Genomic DNA, 12,469 nt, shown 5'->3' with positions numbered 1-12,469 from the left:
GTTTCCCAATAATTAGGGAATACTTAGTAGTGTATAGAGTCCACAGCACCACCTCACTACTAATGCCTTTGTTTCTATGATTCCGTACGCTTTCTCCCCAGGGAATAGCTTCCTACTGATATATAGTATTGGATGTTCTTCCCCATTAAACATTTGAGAGAGCACTGCCCCTAGGCCCACCGTCCAAGGCATTGGTTTGTAACAGGACCCGTTTTTTGAAAAATCTAGGTTAAAAAGGACAATTCTCTAGACAGGCACTGTTGAGTGTCTGAAAGCCCCGTCTCAGGTTTTCTGGGGTGTCTGTCTTTTATGAGGTCTGTCTAGGGCTTTGTGGTTGTGGCGAATCCTGGTACAAAATGTTGGTACTACCCAGTTAATCTCAGGAATTGTTGCACTTGTTATTTTGTTGAAGCAGTAAGCAGTTCATCAAAGCCTGAACCTTGTCCACTAAGGATAACAGATGGCTGCTGCTTAATGCATACCCTAAGTATATAGCTTCATGATTCCTGATTTTGCATTTTACCAGATTGGTCATTAACCTGGCATCCTTGAGGGATTGAAGTACTGCTGCCAACTTTTTAAAGTGTTCCCCCCAATGTCAGCTATAGATGACAATGTCATCCAGATAGGCTTAGCCATATTGGCCATGGGGATCACAAGATTTTATCCATAAACCTCTGGAAGGTCACAGCTGCTCCATAGAGTCCAAATGGCATGGTATAGAACCAGTACAATCTGAAGGACATGGAAATAGCTGATTTTTTCTTTCAGGAATCTAAGTGAGAGAGACCTGCCAGTAGCCTTTGGTAATGTCAATGGTAATTGTATCCTCAGCTACCCTTAGATGCTCCAGTAACTCATTCATGTTTGGTGTGGGATAGGCATTGAATTAGATGATGCATTGACTTTGCAGAAATCAATACAAAATCACACAATCCCATCCAGTTTAGGGACCAGGACAATGGGATTCCTCCACTCACTGAAGGATACTTCTACAACTCACAGATATAACATTGCTTGAAGTTCCTGATGGACGATGTCCCATATTTTCCAGGGAAGGTGGTGAGGGTTTTCCCTCACTACTTAAATATGATGGAAGATCATGTGGTTCTTTCCTGAAGTGGACAAGAACACTATAAGGAATAAGTTCACTAGTTGTTGTATTTTTGCCCTTGGCTTGGGTTGTAAAGTTTTACCCATCCTTAAAGGCTCACAGTTTTTTCTCATTAGGGCCTGGGTTCCTAATTTGGGTTCAGGGGAGGAGTGAAGCAGAAGTCAATGAAAAGCCTCTCCCTGACCTTCTAGGTCTTTAGAAGATTTACATGATACATTTGGGTTTCTTTGCTTTTCCCTGGGTCTCAGATTGCATTATCAATAGGACTTTGAAGGGCTCTTGCCAGTGACTAACAGTTTAGACTCCGAGCTGGGTAGCAGCAATGGTACCCGATCACCTGGCTTAAATTCTTTTGAATTATAGGAAGTTTCTTGTTTGTGTTTGGCCTGCAGAAGGTTTTCTCTGGCAAACACTACCAGATATTTAAGTTATCTCCAGAAACGGAGGATACATTGGATCACATAGGGCTCTGAGGGTACTGCTCGCCCCAGGACTTCCACTATAAGTCTAAGATGCCATGGGGTTGTCTCCCTTATAAGAACTCAAATGGTAAAAAGCCTGTGAAGAACTGAGGGACTTCCTAGATGGTAAATAGTAGGCACAGGCACAGTTGGTCCCAGTGCTTGGGGTCTAGTAGGCCATCTGTTTATGGGTAGTAACCCTATGTTCACCACATCTTGACTTTAATAGATTACATAGTTACTTCATCAGTCAGGACATAAAATTAAACCCTTGATCCATCAGGATATTTTTAGGGAGTGCCACACAAGAAAACAGTTTCATGAGTCCAATTGCTATGGTGACTGTGTTGGTCAATCATAGCAGAATGTCTAGGTTGACTAAGATGTGCTGAAAGCAGGAAGCACTCTTCCAGGGAGTCACCAAATCTATTCCTATCTTTTCAAAGGGAACATCCACAAAGGGAAGTGGGATGAGGGATGCCTTGGGAATGCCCCTGAGACCTGTAAACTGGCACTCTGGTCAGGATCCACAGTATTCACTCACATCTTTATGGTTACTGGACAAACAAAAATTGGCTGTGATTCAGTCAAGGGTTTTCTTCCTCCCCAGGTGTCCTGTACACAGTATTTCATGGGCTAGTCTCATCAACTACTTCCTGTATAGGGTAGGGACCAGGAGATGGGGTCTGACTTCACTCATCTGTTTCTCTATCTCTATGCAGTAGATCTGTTAACTCTGGAGTTTGAAACGAGGCTGCTGATTCAGTAGCTAAGGTTCTAGCATTTCACTGTTTACGTAGCGAGCTGATCATAGGTCTGGCTGAGTGTGGGGTCAGCCTACTGTTTCTGTACAAAGTCAATGTTTGTCAGTGCCAGCACTGTCAGTTCCTATTAGATCAAGACCCAGGTAGATGGGTGGCAGGTTCCTGCAACCTAAGGGACTTTCCCCTAAGTCTCATTGTTACCTACTTCAATCAATTCATGCTGGCCAACCTTTGTCTCCAGCTGCTGAGTGGGGTGATCCTTATCATAGGGCTATCTCCTACACTTTGCTAGGGTTTCTTGAAAATACTACCAATCTCTTCCTAATAAGAGAAGGTGCTAAGGTGGGGGCTAAACTGAAAAGAAGATTGTTGTATGGCTCCCTACATACAGTTAGTTGTGGGTATATTTTGTGTCAGATAGGACTTCACACCTCCATTTATACAATGGAGCATGACCATCTCCCCATCCTCATCTTTCTGTCTAACTAATTGTTCTCTCTAAATGTTCATAGATTACTGGGGAACCCAGACCATACCTCAGCTTCCTTGCAATCCCTGAGTCTTTTTCTAGAGGTCCATGTTGAGCTGGTCTGTCTCGCCAACCATTCCTAGGTTCAGTTCCTCAGGTTCCAGTGTACTGGTTCCCAAGTGCCACCAACAGGCTATCAACAGCCATATAATTTTCCTTGAGGTAGACCTGCTCTGTTAATGTCTCTGGGCAATGTCTTAGAACCTGGGCCCTTTCCCCAACCAGTGAACTGTTTCACCAACACAAGTTCCAGTACTTGTACCCCTCTTCTGGCTTCTGGCTTTAAACAGCATCTCTCAAGCGCTGAGGGACCACTCAGGGTTGTGCTAATAGGGGATATGTCTCCTCGCAGAATCACTGATTAAGGGTGTCCACCATAGTGTCTAAATAGTCAAGAATGGCCATTTTAACTTTCAGGTAATCCTGAAAGTTAATGAATCCAGTTTGTGGTGCACTGCCTGGGCTTGTCCAGTGAGGAAAGGAGCCAACAGAATGGCCAAATGTTCCTGTGGCTACCAGGCTCATTGGTGCCTCCACATCCTCACCAGTCAGCTTGAAAAAAAAATAACATTTGTTGAAGCAACTGTTGTTGTTGGGCCTGCTGCCATGCTGTTTTTCCCAGAGCAGCTGTTGTTGCTGCTGCACCATCTGTTGCTGCTGCCATGTAGCTACTTGTTGCAGTAGCTGATGTTGCTGTTGTGGAGGCTGAGCAGCTTGAAGCTATTGACTTTCTTTCAGCCATTTCAGTAGCTTGTCCAACTCCATCTTGTTTAGTCCACCCCAATGAGTCCAAGTAACTTTTTTTTATAACCGCTGCCCCTTACCTTAGAGCTGATCTCTTGCCCATGTTCTCCACCATTTGTCATAAATCTCAGTTTACTAGGGGGTTCTTTTGGTTGTCTGAGTTCTGAAAAACTGATAGAGCACCTCGATCTGTATAAACAAGGGTCTCAGGTGAGCAAAATCATCTTATTCAGTTTGAAAAGGTGGGGGTCCTGGCTCCTACTCCCCAGTCCTTTCACTATAGTTCCAGCTTATCCAATAGGGGCTAAGGATACTGGTACTGACTGCTTCATAGCTTGCCTTGCAAAGCTAGGGGATAGAGGCTTGCAAAACCTATCCTGCCCAGTCAGTATACCAGAGTCAGCTGTCTCCTTGCAAGATCAACATGCAATCTTCTTGAGCACAGTTTCCCTGAGGCTTTCCAAGAGTCCCTTCTGGGAGCACTGGGCAGGTTGTATACACTCAGTCACAATAAGGATGAGTTGATATACTTGATATCAGTATAACTGTGGCATACTAGGGGTTGAACTGGTATAATCATATCTGTTTATTAAAAGAAATCCAAACCCAACTAAAGCAGTCAGACTGGTACAAAATATGTGTACAAACCAGGCCCAAAAGCGAGTAGACCCTAAATAAGAATAAGAAAAAAAAAACAGGATTTTGGTTTTGGGAGAAAATTATTAGACATGCATCTTATAACAAAATGCCAGCTTTCTGGAGCTCCTCTAACCTGCTTGCTCAATGCTCTACTAAAGAATCTATATTTTTTACAGAATGACAGATTAACTTCTTTTTTTATTGCTAACAACAAACTTCATATTGTATAGTATTGGGAAAAAATGACTTCTCCTAGGGAATTGTGGTATAATAAAACATACAGTAAAACTGTCCCTATAGTGGAAAAGCTTTCACATCAAGTATGTACATAAGAGAATCATCAAAAAGAGGACAGGTCTTTTGCCATTTAGTCATCCTTTTTAGCATACTCACAGAAGGAGGGCTTCCCAGACAGCAAGCCAGAGTCTTTAGCTGGTTCCTGTGTCACAATGTAGAGTCCAGCTGCTTCTTCAGTACAGACAGTGGAGCAGTTGCTCCTGTGGAACAAGAAACAATTTAGGTATCAACCATCCCAGAGGCCTACATAGCTGTGAAAGGACTGCTGAGCCTTTCAGAGCTGCTCTCTCCAATTATTCAGGCTGATAAGAACATGTGGTGCACATGTTGGCTTCCATGTCTGTTTCCATCAATCCTGATCAGCTCTGAGACCGGGGTAATCGTTACACTTCAGCAGAGAGTACCAATATCCAGAAAGTCCCCTTTGTTACCGTCAGTACTGTAGCCCATTATAGATCACAGTCCTGACCTCTGACAATGCTGCCCAGTATTGCATCACCTTTGTCTTTGGAGTACTCCTCAGGCTAGGTCTACACTACCCGCCTGAATCGGCGGGTAGAAATCGACCTCTCAGGGATCGATTTATCGCGTCCCGTGGGGACGCGACAAATCGATCCCCGAATCGACGCTCTTAATCCACCAGCGGAGGTGGGAGTAAGCGCCGTCGACAGGAAGCCACAGAAGTCGATTTTGCCGCCGTCCTCACAGCGGGGTAAGTCGGCTGCGATACATCGAATTCAGCTACGCTATTCACATAGCTGAATTTGCATATCTTAAATCGACTCCCCCCTGTAGTGTAGATGTAGCCTCAGAGTCTGAAGTGGAGTCCTATGTCTCCCAAGGCATCTTCCTGGGATTGTTCTTGCTTTCATAGAAATTGTCCCACCACAAGCAGATTGAAGGGATGGAGTTCCTGTCCAGGTACAAATGGACTCCAGTAACATAACAGCTCCAGCACTCACCCTTCTGGATACCATGGGGGATGCCACCAGCATCTAGATTGTAGATCTTTTTTTACGTTGCACTACAGAAATCAGTCCCTGAGAAGGGAGGTTTCCTCACCTGATACCAACAGATTGTTTGAAGTCAGAACTGGGCACTTCAGAAACATCCCTGAGGAAGGAATTTTCTCTATACGGTAATAACAGGCCACTCAGTGTTGGTACTGAACGGATTGATACTGCTTGTTACTTGCTTTGGAGCGGCCTTCTATGCTGGCAGTTCTAGACCAGCCTCAAAAAGATTCTAACATACCTTTTCCAAACACCTTCTGCTTGTCTCCAGATGAGGTGCTGGTACTGGAAACATCTTCTCCAGTCCTGGATGACTTTAACAAGAGCTCCTAAAAGGGATGGCCTGTCCCTAGGTATACAAATAGAGCTTACGGAGGAGAATCCCCAGAGTTTCTCATAGACATTTTACATCCAGCTACGGTAGGGAAAGTTGCTCTCCTTGTAAGGGAGGCAATTATGTAGCCTATAAAAGCATTTTGGCAAACCCCATCATCCATCACACTCATGGCAAAGTACACAGAATGTAAGTACCAAGTTCCATCCCAGGAGTACAACCAGTTTTATCAGAACCTCACACCAGGTTCCCTGTTAGTGGTGACAGTAAGTGAAAGACAACATCAAGGCAGAGCAAAAGTAACTCCAAAAAAAGGAATGCATAGAAATTGGACCTTTTTGATAGAAAGGTTTATTCAGTTGTAGGGTTACAAGTATAATAGTGAACCATCAGGCCTTTTTGTCCCCTTATGACAATTTGAAGTGGAATGCTACATCCAAATTCCTCAGCAAGTTGCCTGAGTTCTGAAAGAGCTACTTCCTGTCCCTCCTGGGTGGAAGTTCAGCTGCTCATAAGGTTTGCTCTGCAGGCTTCCCTGGATGTGAAAGACACAGCTGCTACAATCTCAGTGAGGGCAATAACCATCCACCACTCGTTGTGGCTCCAGATGTCAGAGATTCCTGTAGAGATACAGCAGATCATTGAAAACCTCCCCTTTGAGGGCTTCATCTTATTCTCCTCAAAGATGGACAAGGCCCTGCATGCATGTAAAGAGTCCAGTGTAATGCTGAAATCCCTGAGTCTGTATATATTAGCCTCAAAAAGAGCAAAACTTCAACCCCAGTTTTACCCAAGGCAGCATTATTTTATGCCCAGACAGATGGATCAGTACAGGTGAAAAACCATTCACCTCCACCGCCATTTCATCCAGGCAGTCATAGACCAAAAAGTAGCCTGATTGACTTCTCCAGCAAGGATGGAGTACTGACCACATCAGATATCAATAAGAATCTCTCCTCCCCTTTCTGGTGCAAGCTGTCACATTTTCTAAGGGTGTGGTGATCCATCACCTCAGATAAGTGGGTGCTAAGCTCAGTGGAATCTGGATATACACTGCAGTTTCTGTCTTCCCCCACTTCCCTCCCACCTTCCCTGTCCTTTTTCAGGGAGCCATCACGAGGCTGTACTAAGGCAAGAACATGTTTCTGTGTTCTTTGGACTTCATAGAAAAAGAGCTTCCTTGATAGTGGGGCAGGAGAGTTCCCACTACTTCCTAATACCCAGAGCAAAACAGGGTCTCAGGCCATTTTGGACTTTTGGAACTTAAATAGGTACATCAAGAAACTATGGTTCCATACGGTTTCTTGCACAACTATTATCTCTTCATTAGAGCAGGGAGATTGATATACTGTTGTTGAACTGAGGGATGTGTATTTCCGTGTAATGATCCACCCAGGCCATAGAAACTTTTTAAAGTTCTTTGTATGAGGAGATCATTTCCAGCTCACAGTTCTATCCTTTTGCCTATCATCCATGCCAAGTGTTTTCAGCAAATGCATGGTGGTGGCAGCCTACCTCCTCCACAGGGATGTCTACATGTACCCTTACCTGGATGAGTGTCTAGTGTGGGGTCAATCCCATCAGCAGGTAGATGGAAATATCCAGCAGACACTTTATCTGTTTTCATGCTTAGGTCTGGAAATGAACAAATTGAAATCCACCCTCATTCTCCCGTCCCCCCTCCCCAAAAGAATAAAATGTACTGGGACTGTCTTGGATTGAACCTTAACCAGGGCTTCCCTGACACCACTAAGGTTTCTGGCTATATGAGATCTCTGTGTGTCCTTCAAGTGCCATCCCTGAACCTCAGTGAGGAATGGTCTCACGCTACTAGGGCATATGATGGAATGTTCTTATGTTGCCCCCCATGCCAAGCTCCATCTCAGAGGTTACACCCATGGCCCAGCTCAGTGTACTGACTCAGATGCATCACCTGGACACACTAATATTCATTCCTGACAAGGTCCTTTTATCCCTGGATTAGTGGAAATGTTTGCAGGGAAGTCCCATTCTCTCTGTCTTTCCCCTCTGTGGTACCAAATACTTCAGTGATGGGGTGGGGAGTGCATCGAGGAGACTTACAAGTTCAAGGTCTGTAACCCATTCAAGAGCCCAGGCAGCACATCAATGTCTTAGAGTTAGGGGCAATCACTAGAGTGTGCCATCAGTTCTTGCCCCACATATGGGGCAGGATTATCCAGGTACTTACTGACAACACCACAGCAGCATTCTATGTCAACCCGCAGGAGGGGTCCAGATCATCAGCCTGTGCAAGGAGGCGGTCAGGCTTTGGAACTTATGCATATGGAATTGCCTGACTCTTATAGCATAACACAATTACCAGGGGTTCAGAATTTCTTGGCAGACCACCTGAGCCGGCCCTTCACCTTTGAGCATGAATGGTCTCTCAATATGTCTATTCTAAAATCAGTATTTCTAGTAGGATAAATTCCAACAATGGATTTATTTGCAACCTGCCAGAGCTCGAAATGCTCCCACTTCTGTTCAAGGGTGGGCCATAGCCCCCAGTCCATCTTGGACATATATGCAATCTGCTATATTATGTTGCTCAGAAGTTACATTTGTATACTTTAAAAAATATCAGTATGCAGTATAATTAGTGGCATTAGTGCTTTCCAAAGTAACATCACAAAGTAACATATAGGACTAAATCCGCAGCTGGTGGCATTAAGCTCCATTTGACCTGTGCCAGTTTATACCAGCTGAGGATCTGAAACACAGATTCTTAGATTTATATATTTCAAAACCAGAAGGAACAGCTAAGATGATCTAATCTGACCTCCTACATAACACAGATCATAGAAGATGATGATACAGATCCTGCATACCTTATTCTTTACAACCCACTGATGAGTTTGCATGAGAGGTCTGAATGATCTAGTCCAGTATAAAATATATATAGCACTGCCTCACAAATAAAGAGTTCCAAGACTGATAAACATATATACACATACATATATCACTGTGGTAACTCAGGCATTGGGGACTAAAATCTTTATTGCAGTGTATTGGCTCTGCTGCAGAATTGGCAAAGCAAATTAATTTAAGATGCCTTGTGGGGTGGGGAGGCATACACACACACACACAATTCTAATAACACTGTAGCACAATAACAATAGCACAGTGGCTGTTGGGGAATATGCTACATCATGGTAAAAAAACAAATAAATAAATTTTAAAAATCCATAGTTTCTTACAAAGGAACATTTCAGTTGAGAACTTGGTTGCACTAAAATTAATGGTATTTGACTGCCTTTATTGTTTTCTTTATGCTGCACAATATGCAGGACATTTGTCTTTCTGAAAGCCGCCACAGCCTGTTGGAGAGGAATGCTTAGTAATGCTGATTGTACACACCTCTGCCTCTTTGTTTTCATCCTCTCTTTTAGAAACTTAAATAAATTGAAGTGAGAATTTCAGGAGATTTTTTGAAAGAACATAAACAAATGTGAGTAGTAAGTAATGTTAGTCTTATCTCCCCCTCTTCCCCCCAAAATATTTTATTTGATCACATGTTAATTTGCCTTGGCAATATTTCTGCTCATGCTGAAAATCAAAAGCTGTTAAAAAGAAGTGCCCAGCCCAACCTGGAGTTTACACATGTAACACCTAGTGCTGTGGTTGCACTTTAAACTGATATGGTGTCACTTAAAATTACTTCACATTGACAGTTGTGGTTATTTAGAATTACAAGTTAATTTGGCCAGCATCCAAAATAAATAAACCGGTGCAAAAATGGCTCAATGCATTTATTGTGCTTGAATGATTTGGAAGTTTTTTAATGCTTGAGAATAATTTCATCTAACAGCAGGAGGTGGCTAGACTTCCAAATAACTGTTCCACTGATGTAACTTTTAAGAAACCTACATAAAAGGGATAGTTAATTTTAATTACTGAAGAGAATCAATGAGTTTATGGATCAGTACAAGCTGTATCCACAGGCTTATTTAAATCTACAGGCTAGAGATTTATTAATCTTACTTTTATCTAAACTCAGGGTGGGGAAGCAGTTCCCCCATTTCACTAACAAGTTAAATACAGAAGTATAGACTCACACATACTTTCTTCCAAAGATAAATCAATCTACTAAAAGGTGAACTGGTCAATTAAAAGCGTATTTTTGAAAGGCCAGATATACTAGCTGCAAAGTGGTATCATGGGAGATCCATTGGGATCACCTAGCATAGAATTGCCATGGTTTTAGAAAGTTCCATATTCTACAGCTTTCTTTTTGAAAGGCCGTATTCATTTAGGTTCCCAAATATGGATTTAGGTACCTAACTGTAGGCAGCCATGTTTTAAAATTTTGGGCTGAATGTCTTCCCAAGGTGATTCAGTAACAGCAAGGAGTAGTAATCAAATATTTTGACACCTTGTCCCCTTCTCCTATCAATAGTAACTCTTCCTAGTCCTAGGACATATCTACACTTACAGCTAGATCAGCACTGCTGTGATTGATGCAGTGGTGTCGATTTAGCAGGTCTGGTGCTCTCCCATCAACTTCTGTACTCCAGTTCCCCGAGAAGCATAAGATAAGTCGGTGGGAAAGTGTTTTCCGTTGACACAGCACAGTGTAGACACCGCTGTAAGTCAACCTAAGTTACATTAAATTCAGTTACATACCTTAGGTTGACTTACAGCTGTAGTGTAGACCAGGTCTGAAAGTAATATTAAATAGTAGAGCTGATAAAGAAACTATAAAAGCAAACACTCTTGATAAACATTCATCATAAAAATTTAGGAGTTAGGATTGAATTTTCAAAGAAAAAATAATCATATTCCGTAAATTTAAATTAAATCTATTAAATAAATACTGAATGTTCATACTCCATATCAAAGTTTTGATTTTCACAAATATCTATTAACTGTCTTGGGAGACTATAGAAATAGTTTACAACAAATGATCCCTAGTTTAAACACATTATTTATATGGTTGACACATATAAAGAGATAGAAGTATCCAGATGGGCTTTTCTATATGGTCCCACAGTTTCAACTTCTGTGTGTGTGTGTGTGTGTGTGTGTGTGTGTGTGTGTGTGTGTGTGTGAATTGCAGCATGCACTAGCAGGACATCAAATAAAAAATAGTTTGCATTAGTTTACCTTATTTATTGTACAGTATTCAAAGACTGCTTTGAAGATGGAAATATTAGTTTCCTTGTGGGTTTCGCAAACAATTAATTAATCTTCACAACATCCCTGTGAGGTGAGGGTGTGTATAATCTTCCTTGAGTCTCGGGGCCAAGGAGCCCCATATGGTGGCAGCAGGGAATCACTGCTCCTGCCAGTTGGGTCAATCAGGGCTCCTGGGCAGGGGCTAAGCAAGTAAGCAATCTGAAGCTCAGGCTAAACAGAAAAACAGTCAAGGGCTCAGGCCTTTGCAGTAAGGGCTGAGTTGGCAAACAGTCTGTGGCTCAGACCTCTTGGGCTAGGGGTTAGTGCTCATCCAGTTCTGAGTGCAGGGGCAGGTATAGGGGAATCTGGGACCATCCTAGAAGCAATAGGTGGTCCCAGCACAGGGTCAGCAGGGAAGTGTGGGGTCACTGCCTTGTCTGCCAACAACATAGCTGAGACAATGTCTTGCTTCCCTGGGCTACTTTCTAACAGCGTCTGGTGAGACTGCTCCAGAGCCAGTGGGCCCTGGTTCCTCATCTCTGCATCTAGTGGCTTACTCTCCGCTTCCCCTCTTAGTCTCTGCATCTTCTGGGGCAATGGCTGGCCTTCTCTCCAGGCTGGCTCAGGGGAATCATGATCCACCACAGCTAGTCGAGGGCTCTGCTGGCCGTTCAACTCACTGTGAAGGACATTTGGCTCCTTCTCTATCTTGCCGCCAACTGAGCTATAGTGCCCTGCTCTTACACTTGTTGCCCCAACCCTATACTTCCAGTGAAGGGGACAGAGTGGGGTTAGCTGAGCCCAACTACATGAATTAACCACCTCTGTACCAGATTAAGGCCACTCTGCCTCACTACAGGATGGTACTATACACTCAGCCTGTACAACCCTAATTTGGCCCCCTTGTGAATGATGTTTTGGTGTCTTCCTCATGATTTTTAGTCTCATGGGGAGGTTTGACTCATTATTCTTGATCTCTTCATGTTGGTTATACTGCAGACTCCTGACAAGAAAACATCATGAGATTGCCATAAATAAAATTAAGCCATGTTTTTAGTCTGTATTTTGCCTTTTAACTTCCCTCCTCTTCAGCCAGTGTGTGTGATAATTTCAGGTTGAAAAGTCACCCTTTAATGCACATAAAAATGCTCCTTGGCTGCTCAGATGGTGACTCCACTTACCCTCCCTGACCCCTTAGATAGGGAAATTACTATCCATTTCCTATTACTGTTTGATTCTCTCCTAGTTTCCTAGTTCCCCCCAATACATCCCTCCTCAACATTCCTTCATAATCCTTCACATGTTCCTGCCCCCCTCCACAGTAACCTGCACCTTCAAAAATCAGGCACAAAGAATCATTATGTTATTTTAGAAAACATGAGATTTATTTCCCAAACACACTTCAAAAATGCACTCATATTTTTAGATTAGGGTATTA

The sequence above is a fragment of the Trachemys scripta genome, chromosome 1 (genome assembly GCF_013100865.1).
Source record: "Trachemys scripta elegans isolate TJP31775 chromosome 1, CAS_Tse_1.0, whole genome shotgun sequence".
NCBI classification, from domain to species: Eukaryota; Metazoa; Chordata; order Testudines; family Emydidae; genus Trachemys; species Trachemys scripta.
This window is presented reverse-complemented; position numbering follows the sequence as displayed.